A 13,160-nucleotide genomic window follows, 5' to 3' on the forward strand; every position below is an offset into this window, starting at 1 on the left:
GTTCTAGTACACTTTAGCCATATGGAGAATCTGGCAGGTGCTCAAAAGACAAAATTGTTATTTGGGGAAAAATACCCTGAAAAGCTTCAACTGCCTCAGATGTTAATTCCTTCAAAGTGAATAATGCATAATCAAAATGTCAGCCGGGATGTGGTACAACATGTTGCAATCCATTGGAGAACGGTAATTTGCAAACCCCGAGGAGATGGGTGTACCAAACCCGGCACAGTTCCTGTAAAACATGTGCCATTAACACTGGAGTGCCTCTCCCCTATTAGAGGAGACCCCACAGCTCAGGGTTAGACACACGCAATTCAGTGAAGTGCCAAGCAGCTCCAGGATGCTGCACGCCTTACAGAGAGGGTCCCTATCATCAGATCCCTTAAAAACTGAGTGTAAGAGGCTGTGAGGTTGTGTGCAGCGAGTAGGTAATTAGGGACAGAGGTAGCTGAAGCCTCAGCTAGTTCCTAAGCAGCACTGCAGAAGATACTCAAAGGGAAGAAAGGTTGGAATTGCTGAAGCCTTTTCCATGCACAGCCACTCAAGTTTACATGCAAAAACAGCCCATGGAGAAAGCCTTCCCCCATAGAGAGTCCCCTAACTGTTTCAGGTGGAAAATGAATAGTAGCTCAACAAGAATTTACCACCCAAATTTCACCAGGGAAATCTCAGAATTACAGCAAAGGCTGACACTTTAAAGTTCATCGCTATAAACTATCCTTGCTAAACTTCCCAGACCCTTTAAGCTGTATAACAAATGAGTATCACTATGCAAGATTAAGATTTCATAATCACCTGCATGCCTTGCTAATTTTTTTATTTAAACATCTTATTTTTATTTCATCAAGAGAAGACAATGTCAATAAATTAAGTCCAAGCAGCATTTTATGTGCTGTAATTTTTTTTCCATCCTCACACTCTGCTCTTGTGCTGCTAATAATTCATGCCATCATTTGAAAGAGCGACTTTCAGTAAGGTTAGCCATAAAACAAGTCCCTGCTGATAGCATTGTGATGCAATCCAGCTATTTATGAATAAGGATATTTTACTTTATTAGTCCCTTCTACTCTAAGGGATAAAAATTTAACGACTTGCTGCTGAGAAGGAAGATGCAGGACCACAAAACCATGACATGTAGAATACAGTTAATAGGAGCAATATGAGAGACTGCAGTTCTAAACATTTAAAATACTGATTGTGGATTAAAAGAATTTATGTTTGGATGATTCTCAGCTTTTTCATTACCTTGCTCTGATCACCCTAATAGCAGAATAATTGCATTATGTATTTCTTCGTAACTCTCGGATTACCTAAAGTGAGTGAAGAACAACCCAGTATGCACAACACACCCCAAAATAATTTGTCAGCAAAGAGGGCTTGAGGAAGATACATGGGCAGACAGTGCCATTATCAAGTGTTTTAAACAAAGCTTTAGGATAAATCCTTTAAGGAACACAGGTAGGCAGTACCAGGGCCTCCATTCTTGTACTTGAAGAGAAGCTCTAGGACAAGATGCTCTGAAAGATGCAGCTTGAAAAGTAACTTACTGCAACATGATCTACATGAATTAAAGCAAACCAGTCCTGTGAAGTCTTTAGCATCAGGTCTGTCACAAATTGCAGTAAACCACTAAAAATACGAGTGGACAGAATGACAAATGGTAATTTTGAACTACACTGGCATCAGCAGTTTTTAACACAAGCAGTTCTCACAAAAGAAGCCAATAGTACCAAATCTCATTTCACATGGCTTACATGCTGTACCTGAATAAGGGGTTCAGCTGACTTCAACACAAATTCATGAGAGGCCACTGGACAAAGCACCATTGGTCCTGAATACAGTTACACTTCAAAGAAGCTGAGAAACCCACATTGCTCCTGCTGGATTGAGCTGCCTTCCCAATGCAAAGTGCTCTCAGCAATTCTTTCACACAGCTCGAGTGAGTCTCACAAGTCGCAGATGGCACGATCCCTCTCCCAGGAAAAGCTGGCATTTGCTATGCAGTGAGAAGCGTTAGAGGGCAAACAAGCCCCCTGCCTGGGCCTGACACATCTTCCCCCCGTCAAAACAAACCCTTCACATAGCTTGCTGAAAACCAGCAGGAGACATGTTAAGAAAAATCAGATGTCATCACACAGGCTCTCCCACCTAAGCTACATGGGAAGCTCCCGTGACTCATTGCTTCAGTCATGCAGCAGAGGAAGGAGCAGGAGTAATTTCCATGCCATCACTGTTCATTCCAATAACATCCCATTTTCAGCACTACAAGGAAACCTGTCTGTGCACAGTACAACCAGGCCTGCCTGCAGCGAGCTAACTCACCCACTGAGCATCTCCATGGGTGCAAGGGGGAAGGATCTCCAGCCCGAGCCACCAAGCATCTCCTGCTAGTAAGTAGGAAAGGTGAACTCTAATGAGGGAGAAGCAGGAATAGTTTTGCAAGCAGCAATTACCAAGCATGTTTCCTCCTGAAGATTAAAAGATTATTTTTTTTTTTAAATAATGAATACACCTGGATTTGTGCATTCAGTCAAGCCTTATAACTAACAAACCAAATTAGCCTCATTTCCTCAAAGACATCTTATAAACATAGCTTATATGGTCTAGAGTCTGAATTTGTCACCTGCAATGCTGTGAACTCCAGGGACTGGCACAGAAAGCACTGAGAAAAACATTAAATCAAACATCTTTTCAATACCTTATTTCTGGTTGATTGCCCCTGGAAACACAAAGTAAAGGGCAAAGAGGAAAGAAAAGCAAGAAAGTGATGTGTCCACCCTTATTAGAGGAACACATCAGCATTTCCTCTCCTGTTCAGCCCTCATTGCTGTCTGCATTTTAATTAGCTTTGCATGGTTAATTGGATGATCAATGAGGCAGAGAACTCCATAAACATCCTGATCAACAGGGATGCTAACCCTAGGTTTATCTGAGAATATAGGTAATGAAAAACTTGCCTGCTACCACTGCAGTAAGACCTACAGGCAGCCTTCATGCAACGTAGGATGAAGCACAAAGAACAGCTCAGGCACATCCTGTGCCCTACACACAGTGGTGCCAAATGTCCTGAGGCCCCAAGGTCTTGCAAGAGCCCCAGCTTAAGCTGGAGGCAGCCTTTAAGCCACGGCTTCCAAGCCAAGTATCCATGAACTAGCTGTGCAGCACGAGTGGACATGAGTTGTCCTATTTCACTGGGCTGATTCAGGGGTTAAGTATATCAGGACAACGTGGCCTTCATTTAGACACAGCTTTCCAGCATTAATAGCATTTCTCAAAAGTATTTTGTTGACTTTTTCTACTTTTCGCTGACCCTCAGTCATATATTTTCCAGTTGCCTTCCCCCTTGCCACTGCCCCACTTCCTTCCTCAGTTTTCAACTAAATCCAAGCCATTGACGTAATTCAGGCATTCAGAGGGCAAAATAAAACCCACCCTTGATCCTGATCCAGAAGCTGTTCTAATCAAGTTGAGGTCAAGTTATCAGGCCTGCTTGGCTAGCCAGAGGGCCACAGGGAAGGGACACCCGAGTGCTGAGCAGCTCAGATGAGAAATAGAGCTCCTTACACCCCAGCTGGCTCTGCCCTAGTACCAGAGGGCCTCAGCAGCTGCCAACACTGCAGCTTTCTCAGTCTAATATAGCAAAGCAGGATTTTGCTTGTGCAGCATTTGTATAGATGAGTAAAGTTAATCTTAAGTGTATCTCACCTCAAAAGCTTCCTTTTGAATTGGCCTTTAAGGCTTAAGCTCTCCATTTCCAGATAATTCTGTCCCTTCATCTAAAGGGAAGCTATGCTCAGGCTCACCATTTAATGCTTGAAAGATTATCATCACCACAGCTGTAATCCAAAGTGCTTCTGGGTCTCTGCCTGTCTTTTGCAGTTTTGAACTTCCAGCATCTACCTCCAGACAGACACATCCCTGGTTTTATCAACACTTTACTCGGAATGGGAAACCAGATGTTACGGAATGAAAGCTCATGATATCTGCTGGGAAAAACACCAGAGAGCAAGAAAAGCAGTAGCTAGCGTTAAAAGCAAATGAAAAAATGTAGTTGAATAGTAGTTAGAAAAACAGATCCAGCCCACATTGTACTATACCTCCCCACCTCTAGAGAAAAGATTTTCCGAGTATTTTTGTTATGAGTAGGGTTACACATGCAAAGCTGTTTATAAAACAATGATTCATTACAGCAGCATGTCAGTACTCCCAGATCTCCAGTATGACTTGCAGATCATCTAGAGTTGCAACACGTTCTGCCTTTATCTGCCATCCTTTGTTTTGCTACCTTTACTTATCCAATGCAACACCAGCAGAAATATTAACCTTCAAAAACCCACAAAGTGGAAAACTGGGCACGTATTTAGGCAATTTAATTGCATTTTACTCAATACAATTGCAAAATAAGCCATGTGATTTCTATCTGCTTGGTGTTACTGACAGTTAACACTAGCCAGATGTTAGAGCAGATCATTTCTACATCTGGTAGACTGAATCCCACTCCACCAGATATGAACCAGGGTACCAGCACCTCTCTGGCCAGAAAGAGGACTGATAAGTGGGCTGAGTTCCTCTCAGCTGAAAGATCTTCAGGAATTGTATGTAGTTTTCACAATTAATTCAGAGTTTCATAGATTAGGAAACCAAACCCCAAGGAATAATGCTGTCATCCAAAAGGCCAAGGAAAAGGTCTAGCTCCTCCTATGATATGTCTGAGGAGCATCTTTCAGCTACTTTACTGAATCTGCTTAAACAAACAAGCCAAGATGCACATCGAGCATGCCATTAGCTATCTGCATTACAGCCCAGAGGATGCTTGCCAATATCCATTCAGAATAAAGTCAGTTAAATGCAGCTTCAGGTACGTCTGTCTGCATTTTAGCATGGCTCTTCAACTGGGTTGCACTACCATGAGGTAACAGACTGGAAAGAGTGGTTTTGTGTCTCAGGACAAAACAGCACCTCCAGCAAACCCAGCCACTCAAGGGGCTAAGGGGCAGAGGCCCCAGGCAGCATACACTGCCCTCAGCTCTGAAGCCGAGCTTGCATTAAAGCCATCCCTCTTGCAGCTGAGCATCCATGAAATGAGTTATTCAGTTATTCTCCAGGAACACACTGCAACCTTGCGAAGAGCTGCACACTTGCAGTGACTGCAGCTGACAAGCCATTGCTGATTAACTTTTAACTTCTGTATGTTTTTAGTGCAGAAGCACCTGGCTCCCCCAGGTCAGAGCAGGGCTGGAGGATCACATTGTTAGGGGTAAGCACCTTGTGAGACTAACAGTCAGACACAAAGGTCACAGCAGCATCTCCTTCCTCCTGCCGGGCCAGCTGACCTTGCCACAGCTCTGCTCATCATTTGCCTGCCCAGGCCAGGCTAATCCTAACCTGGTGGAACACGTAGGAAGCTAGTTCCTGCTGCACCCCTTACCCCAGCTCCAACCCAGATGGGACTGAAAGGGCAGAGTCTTTATCAAGGCAGTTTTCCTTGGGATTTCACTTTTATTCAAAATAAAATCAGTATTAATGTGATGCTAATTAGTATAGAGCTTTGCATTCACATCACACTTCACTTTTCACTCTCTGAAAGTAGTTCATCTCCCATCCACACCATTGGTGAAACTGGAAAAAATATGGAGGGAATGTTGGAAATGCCCAGATAACTCCCTCAGCTGTCTCCATATATTTCACAGATGTGTAGTAAGGCTGCAATTATCACCAGAAATAGGTTTTCCACCAAGCGAGCATTAGGTCTTTACCGATGATTACAAATAAATCTACCTACCTATCAATATATATTTAGGGAGACACACAGAAAGCCTCTGGAGACTATTTCATTAGCGCTCACTGGAGCTGTACACAACACTGCTGATGTTGCTGGCCGTGCTCATTGTGCTGGGAGACCACATTAGTCAGGCACCAAGGGACTGCTGCTGTTTTCACAGGCTTAGGAAAATCCTTTTTCTAGTGCTTCTCTGTGGGATTTAACCTCTCTAGCCATCTTTAAAGACTAGCTGTATGGGAGCAGAAATCGAGCATCCAGCTCCCCCACCAGCCAGACATCTGCAGCAGCAGCCTGGTGTGAACACAGGCCACAGGGAAGGTCCTTGCTCTAATGTACACTCTGTAGCTCACAGCCATGTGAGCCTCACTTACCTCACGTACAAAGCAAGAGCCACTTCAGTTCTGCCTCTTCACTGCCCACAGTCCGTCTTGCTGACTGGAAGAAGGTGTTTCTCCAGCTTTAACACCCAGATGTGATGCCTAAAGATGAGCCCTGAGCCTGTTTTGATGAAGTCTGTGATACCCTGCTTTCAGTGAGGCAGTCAGGTTGTTGGGGTTTAGTCCACAATGGTTAGAAGAGATGGAGTTCACTGAGAACTGGGAGCCATTGGCACAGTCCTCCAGGCTGAGGAGGCCTGTAGACATAACCAAGGCTTCAGATAGCTCCTCCAGGCTCATTTTATGCCATCTCCTGATCCCAGCTTTGCCTTTCAAAACTCCGTATTTGAGACCATTTTCCACATGCCACACTGTACATTTTTCCCTGTTCCACACCTAAACTTTCAGGACTACAACTGGCACCAGTCCAGCTCTGCATCTAGCCTCCACCCTGCACTTGTAAAGCATGGATATTCTGCTCACACAGGAGAAGTTTAGGCACCAAAAAGAACAGGAATCATTAAATATCTTCAGCAGATTGCCACAGTAGGGCACTCCAGGAGTCATCCTTCAAAAGGGATGAGAGCAGCTGGCTTCCCTGGAGTGCCATGGAGCTCCTCACCTAAGCGCTTCGTGCTCTGAAGGACATGTTTACAAGAGCTTTGCGCTTTTAGCAAACAGCTCCCATTAAAAGAAGCTAAGCAGATATTTGTCTCAAGTTCAGTTTTCAAACCACAGCCAGCCAGCCCATTGTAACCACTATAATGAACTACAATGGTTTAGAAGGGAAGAAGGATACATTTTAAAGCCATAAGACAGCCAAACAAAGAAAAGCAATGAGTTTTTCCCAAGTAATATTCCATCATGCCAATAAGACAACAGGAGTCGATTTGAAGGAAACAGCAGCCTTTACTTGCCAGGCAGACAGGGCTGACACAGCAATGGGTCCCAGAGGTGGCTTAAAGAGCGATGGCCATGAGAAAGAAACGAGCTTTTGGAGGGAAGTGGAAGAGTCTTCCCAAGAGATTGGGAAAAAATAGATTAGATGCTATCATTAGCAGCAGATACAGACTGAAAGAAAATACAAGATGCTAATAATCATACCACAAATGTTCTTTTAAGACACAATCAGAACATATCCTCCTATTTATAAAGGCAGATGCACGCTGGAGTTACACAACATGTCTATCCACAAAGTTGTCTCAATATCTACATGCCTCACCACCAAGCAAATCCATCCAGCTGGTTTGACAGACCCACATACACCCCACTAAGTAAGTGTTTGGTATTTATTGACCCATACAGCAGAAATACACCTTTACCACAACACCAGGATGCACTGCAGACGATGCAGTGCTCTGATGGAAGAAAACCTGTTTTAAGCTGAAAAATGCTGTAAAATTTTATGATAATTAGGTGCTTGCACCACTTTCTGCCTCTTGAGGAGGGAAAGTAGTAATTAGCAGCCAGCTGAACTCCCTGCTACATGAAGAGTGCTCCCACACTGCTGTCAGCCGTGACAGCACCCAGCACTCTGTGGGCAGCACCTTTTTCCCCCCCTTGCTAAACAGCAACCGAAAGGCACTGCTTTCACCAGCCTGCCTGTACCAGCATGGGCAAGGCTCACGCAGATTAAAACCAAGACTTAAAACCAAGGAGCTCCTTCGGAGCAATCCCCAGACCAGTTTGGTGGTGGTGGCCACCGGTCTCAGTGCTTACCTGTGAAATCTGGGCAGATCAGCCCACGGGATCACATCTGGCCAGAGCCACTCTGCCAGCAACCATCCCGAAGCTATCTCTTGCCAAGTGCAGCACAGCAACTTTGAAATCAAGCTACAGGAGTGGAGATGCTGTCTTTCCCCTAGGGCAACAGCTCTTCTCCCTGAAGTCATGAGGTAGCTGCCCCCTACCTCAAGGACCAGGAAAGGAAAGAGCAGAGGCCCTCAGCCTGCCCCACAGATCTCAGCAATCAAGTTTCAGGCAACTTCAGTAATGACAGAATGGATTTTTCCCAGTCAGTTTTTTTTTCTCCAGTTGAAATGGGTGTCAATTTGACTTGTCAGTTTTAATTAGCATTTACATTATGTTCTGCTCTGAAGAAGTTGCTCTGTTTTGACAAACAAGGGGGAAGTCTAATACATTACTCAAGCCTAGAATTTTGGATGTCAACATGAAAGGCAAAACTAATTAAGATGCTTCACAGGAGAACACAGCGCTTCCCAGACAGTGACATGATGGCTTAGACAGGCATTCTGTACATGTGGATATGTACAAACTCCTCCAAACAGGAAGGGGTTCGTAGATGAAAACTGACATCAATTAGTCCTAGCAATGGAAGAGAGTCCAAGACCTGCAGCTAAGTTCAAGACTCATAATACTAGATGTTGTCTAATAATACTAGATGTTGTAGAAGAATCAATCCTTTCAAATAAGAAATCATAGCAACTCCAGATAAAGATTCACAGAAAGCATTATCAGCAGCTAATGAATGGAGAACCGACGCAAGCACAGGCTCTGGAGCAAATTTGGTTCCTATCTCTGTCTGTAGTCAAACAGTATTACAAACAGACATACCTCCAGGGACATCAATGGAGACATAAGCATCATTATTTTATTATTTATTTTTACAAAGTAAGACTTACTAGGCATCTCAATTGACTGAAACAAGTTGACATCTGTTTTCTCCCTTTTTTAACCCATCTAACTCAGCCAGACTTGCAAAGTGTATAATACTGAGATCAAACCCATATGCAAATGGGAGCTATTTTGTTTAGTGCCATGCCTAACACTGCCAAGTACCATTACAAGTGCACTTCACACCACTCAGTGACACTTCCAGTGATGCTACTCATCAAAACACTTCACAGTTCCTCACAGGACATCTCCAACCCTGTGAGAAGGCCCTCAGTTCTTCTCAGGAAAAAAAAAAAGTCAGGAGCCATCTTCAGTCCTAGAGCAACATTCATGATCACAGCTGTGTTTGGTTTGCTTTTCCACTGGCCATAATTTGTTTAGATGACACCAATGCTTTAACACCAGATAAAACACATGGCAGCTCTGCAAAACAGGAAGAGGACACACTCCCAAGAATCATGTGATTTCCCTCAGCTATTTACTTGTTTTACAGGAAAGTTTAGAGACTCTTGGGAGTCAAGGTTTGTAATGGAAGTACCAACTGGCCTTGGCTTAGAGCTGCAGTGTTCACGCTGCTACAACAACTCACCAAAATCTAAGCTGAACCATGCCACGAAGGGACATTTCAGAATGTGTTGCTTTGTTGTTTGTGTTGTTTCTTTTGTTTGTTTTTGACAATAGCTGTGACCAAAATCAGATTAGCAAAGAAAAAATTGTTTCGGGAATCCCAGCATATTTCATTCTTTTCTCCAGACTCCTTAGATCCCATTTCCTACCACTAGACTCCAAAGCACATTTTTCCCCACTTCCAAGAGTTGTTAAAAATAAACATTAGATGAGCACTGCCCTGGGTTTGGCTGCCTACCAGAGCCTCATCTGCAGCCTTTCCCAAGCCGTGCTTGGGACTGCACAGGACTTGGTGGCAGAAGCACATCCCATGGGCCAAGCCATCAGCCCCAAGGCAACGTGACAGTGCTGCTGGCACAAGTGACTGCAGGGCTCTGGACTGACCGAGCACATAGATCCTGTGACCAGGGAGGAATCACTGTTCATCTGCAGCTTGGCAGAGTTCACTGGTCTAACTCATCCCTTTTACCTTATGGCTCCACTGTTAACAGAAGAGGGGATATAGAACAATACAATTTCACCTGGTTTAATACCTGGATTTAGCCAGCTGCTTATTAGAAATAAATCAAATGAAGAAATCCCACATCCCTTCACAGAAAAAAATATAACATGGGATTATTCTTTGCTGGCATAGCAATAACATTCAGATACCTCAGCTAGAGCCAAAGGCAGGCTCTAACCAAAGATCCCCAGAACCAGCCTAGCACAGTGCTGAGATGGGACAGGTCTCAGCTCAGGCTTATATTTCTCAGGATCCTTGCCTAGCCCACTGGCACACATCATTCCTTGGCCACATCTGAGCACTGAAGTCACCTGTGCCTCAGTGACAAGGGTTTGGGGGAGGCAGGTGTTGAAGGCACTCAGCAAAGAGCTGAGAAAGGTGCTGAACAAACTGCTTGCCTGAAGCCAGCTCTAAGAAACACCAGGCACAGGTACTTAGGTGGAATTTCAGACAGCTGACTGGTCCTGAACACAATTAAATTACTTCAGAAATGTTACAAATGCTCTAGGTATCTTTCTGAATAAGAAAAGCCAACAGATAATACAATCGAACATTTAACTTCACTGTACCTGTGATCCTGTCTGCAAAACATTTACCCCTAATATATCCTGTCTCATCTACACAAAATCCACCTGCAGTAAATTACCAGCAGTACCAGCTTGGCATAGCTAATGAATTGAAGAAATGCACATGGGATTTTACAGTTAATTGTGACAAGCAATAACATTCTTCTAGAACAAGATAGGTCTCACTTTGGTAGGTTCTCACTCAAGCTTAAGATGCACTTCAGCATCTACACAAATGCGTCATCAGCTCACACAGCAGCTTGGTGCATCAGCTATACATAAAGATTTGATTTCTCTCTATAAATACAATCAGATTTGAGGATACCCAATTCAGACAAAGTAGGTTTGTAGAGTAAGGAAATGATGTTCAATACCAGAAGGAATCAGTTCAGTCAGACTGACTTGCCATGAATGTAACTTCAGAAGGCTACATGTAAAAGCCCCAATTCCTAACTAATGAAAAAATCATACTGATTGGGACAGTTCACCTCCTGCAATAGTGTTACATCAGTATAACCACAGCTTTCTATGGAATTAGCCTTGTTCATCCCGCTGGGAAACAAAGGTCAGCCCTACCATTTTCTGCCCACTACTCTTACAGTAGGAGTTTAACCCACAAATCCATATGCATGACCCAATTTTAGGGGAGAGAATTACTCAGCATGGCCAAACAGTATTGCAGCAAATACGACAATGCTCCATGACCGCTAATTGTTTCCACCAAAAGAACAGACTCATTTAAGATAGAGAAGAGCGCATATACCAGAATTAGACAGTACACATTAGTACAAACAAAAAAAGAATAAAACCAGTCCTATGACTGCATTAAAATAGCTCAACAAATCATAAGGGATATTATGAATTAGCTTGGCTGGACTCTAATGTGTTACTGATAATTACACATTTAATCAAATTAAGCATGGCACACAGATCTGGTCTGTCTTTTCTCCCACTTCTGATTGATCTCAGCCCTTGCTGTGTTATAGACAAAGGATCCTGCTCCTTTTAAGGCTGGGCAGATCAGACCTCATTTAGGTATTTGGGTCTGTTTCTGGCCACTGCCCACCATCCAAGTGTCCTGCCAGTATAACCGCCCCATTATAACAGCTGATGTTGGCAAGTTACTATCCTTCCAAGCTATCAGGGTTTCCCTATCCAACCTACACACTTCATATTAGTAAGTTACACCTATTTCTGCCTTCCATACACCAGGTTCAGGGGAAAATCATCAGCTAGAAGACCAGATCTCAAAACTCATCTGGCTCTGTTCCTTTAGTGACTGTGTTTTTCTGTCACCTGGTGTTTGGTTGTGTTGTTTCCACCCCCCCCCCCCCCCCATTACACACTTCCCTACCCTTCCCAAAGGGCATCAATTGAAAAATCATGGGACCATTGTAATGTACAGCAAGCTGTACTCCCAGTCCTGGGGTTTGTCCCAGGCCATTAATACAAGGTGTCTGCAAAGCCTTGTCTCAGCCAGCTTATTCAAGTCCTCTCCCCTTCCAGGAACACTGTTCACCTTTGATTTTCATTTCAAAGTTCCTGCTTCAGCAGGGTTAATGAGAAAGAAATCATACAGCAAATTAAGACTTAATCATTGTGCAATTCCCTTAGATAAACGATAATCGTCCCATCCTCAGTACTTTGCGGTGTAATTAATTGTACCTCCATACCAAAGGGAAAAAACTATAGCACACTTCATTTCAAGGTCACAAACCATGTGAGAAAGAGGCAAGAACAGAAGTGAGATCTCCTGACTTGTCACCCCTGCTTAAAGTCCTCTGCTCCAGCTACCAGGCAGCATCTTCTCTTCAAGTTTACACAAAACAAAGTCAATGCCAGCTACCAAGTTAAAAACAATGAGAACAGATGCTATGAAGAAGGAGCCTTACAGTATTGATCACAAAGAAACTCCAGTTTAAATCCATGTGTTTGATATGTGGTTTGACACACAGGCTTGTATACAAGCTATCTAGGTCATTTTGTGTGTCCTTGTAATTTTTGTGTCCCTGTAATGACTAAAGAAACCGTGGACTTAAAGATCCAAGTGTCACCTCTGAGCTCAGTTCTAATTTACTCTTCTCTGCTGAGCTATTTATCATCCTAACATCACCATCAAAACAGAAGTGAATTCTACTAGATATATCATTAAAGTATTTATTATTCAGAACAAGATAGCAACATAGTAAACTCAACCCCAAAATACCCCAGAATGATAGCTGCTGCTCCCCCTTCTGTTATTTGGGCATCTTAATGAAATTTCATCTGTCTGCAAAGTGAAACATGAATGATTTATGCATAACAAATAGTCCATTTAATTAGCAGCAGAAATGTTTAATGGCTAATATTAATTTATGTTTCAACACAGAGCCAAAACTTTCAGCTGAAAGCTCTGAACCCAGACATTTGTGCTTGGTATTCATTTCACTTGAATGGTTCACACAAAGCTGAATTTTAAATGTGTCTATACAATGAGGAAGTCGAGTTGCGACCAAATCACAGGTAAGCATTCAGTTTGAAGAAACCTACAGAAACTACATTCAGGATATTCAATGATCCTATAATTCATCCCAGCCAGTAATAAGTATCATATGTTGCAGCCCCAAATTACAGCAGTTTCAGAGGTGACATTCATTCCTTACCCACAGGCTGATTACCATACTCCATGAAGC

This window comes from Aythya fuligula, chromosome 13 (genome assembly GCF_009819795.1).
Source record: "Aythya fuligula isolate bAytFul2 chromosome 13, bAytFul2.pri, whole genome shotgun sequence".
NCBI lineage: Eukaryota > Metazoa > Chordata > Aves > Anseriformes > Anatidae > Aythya > Aythya fuligula.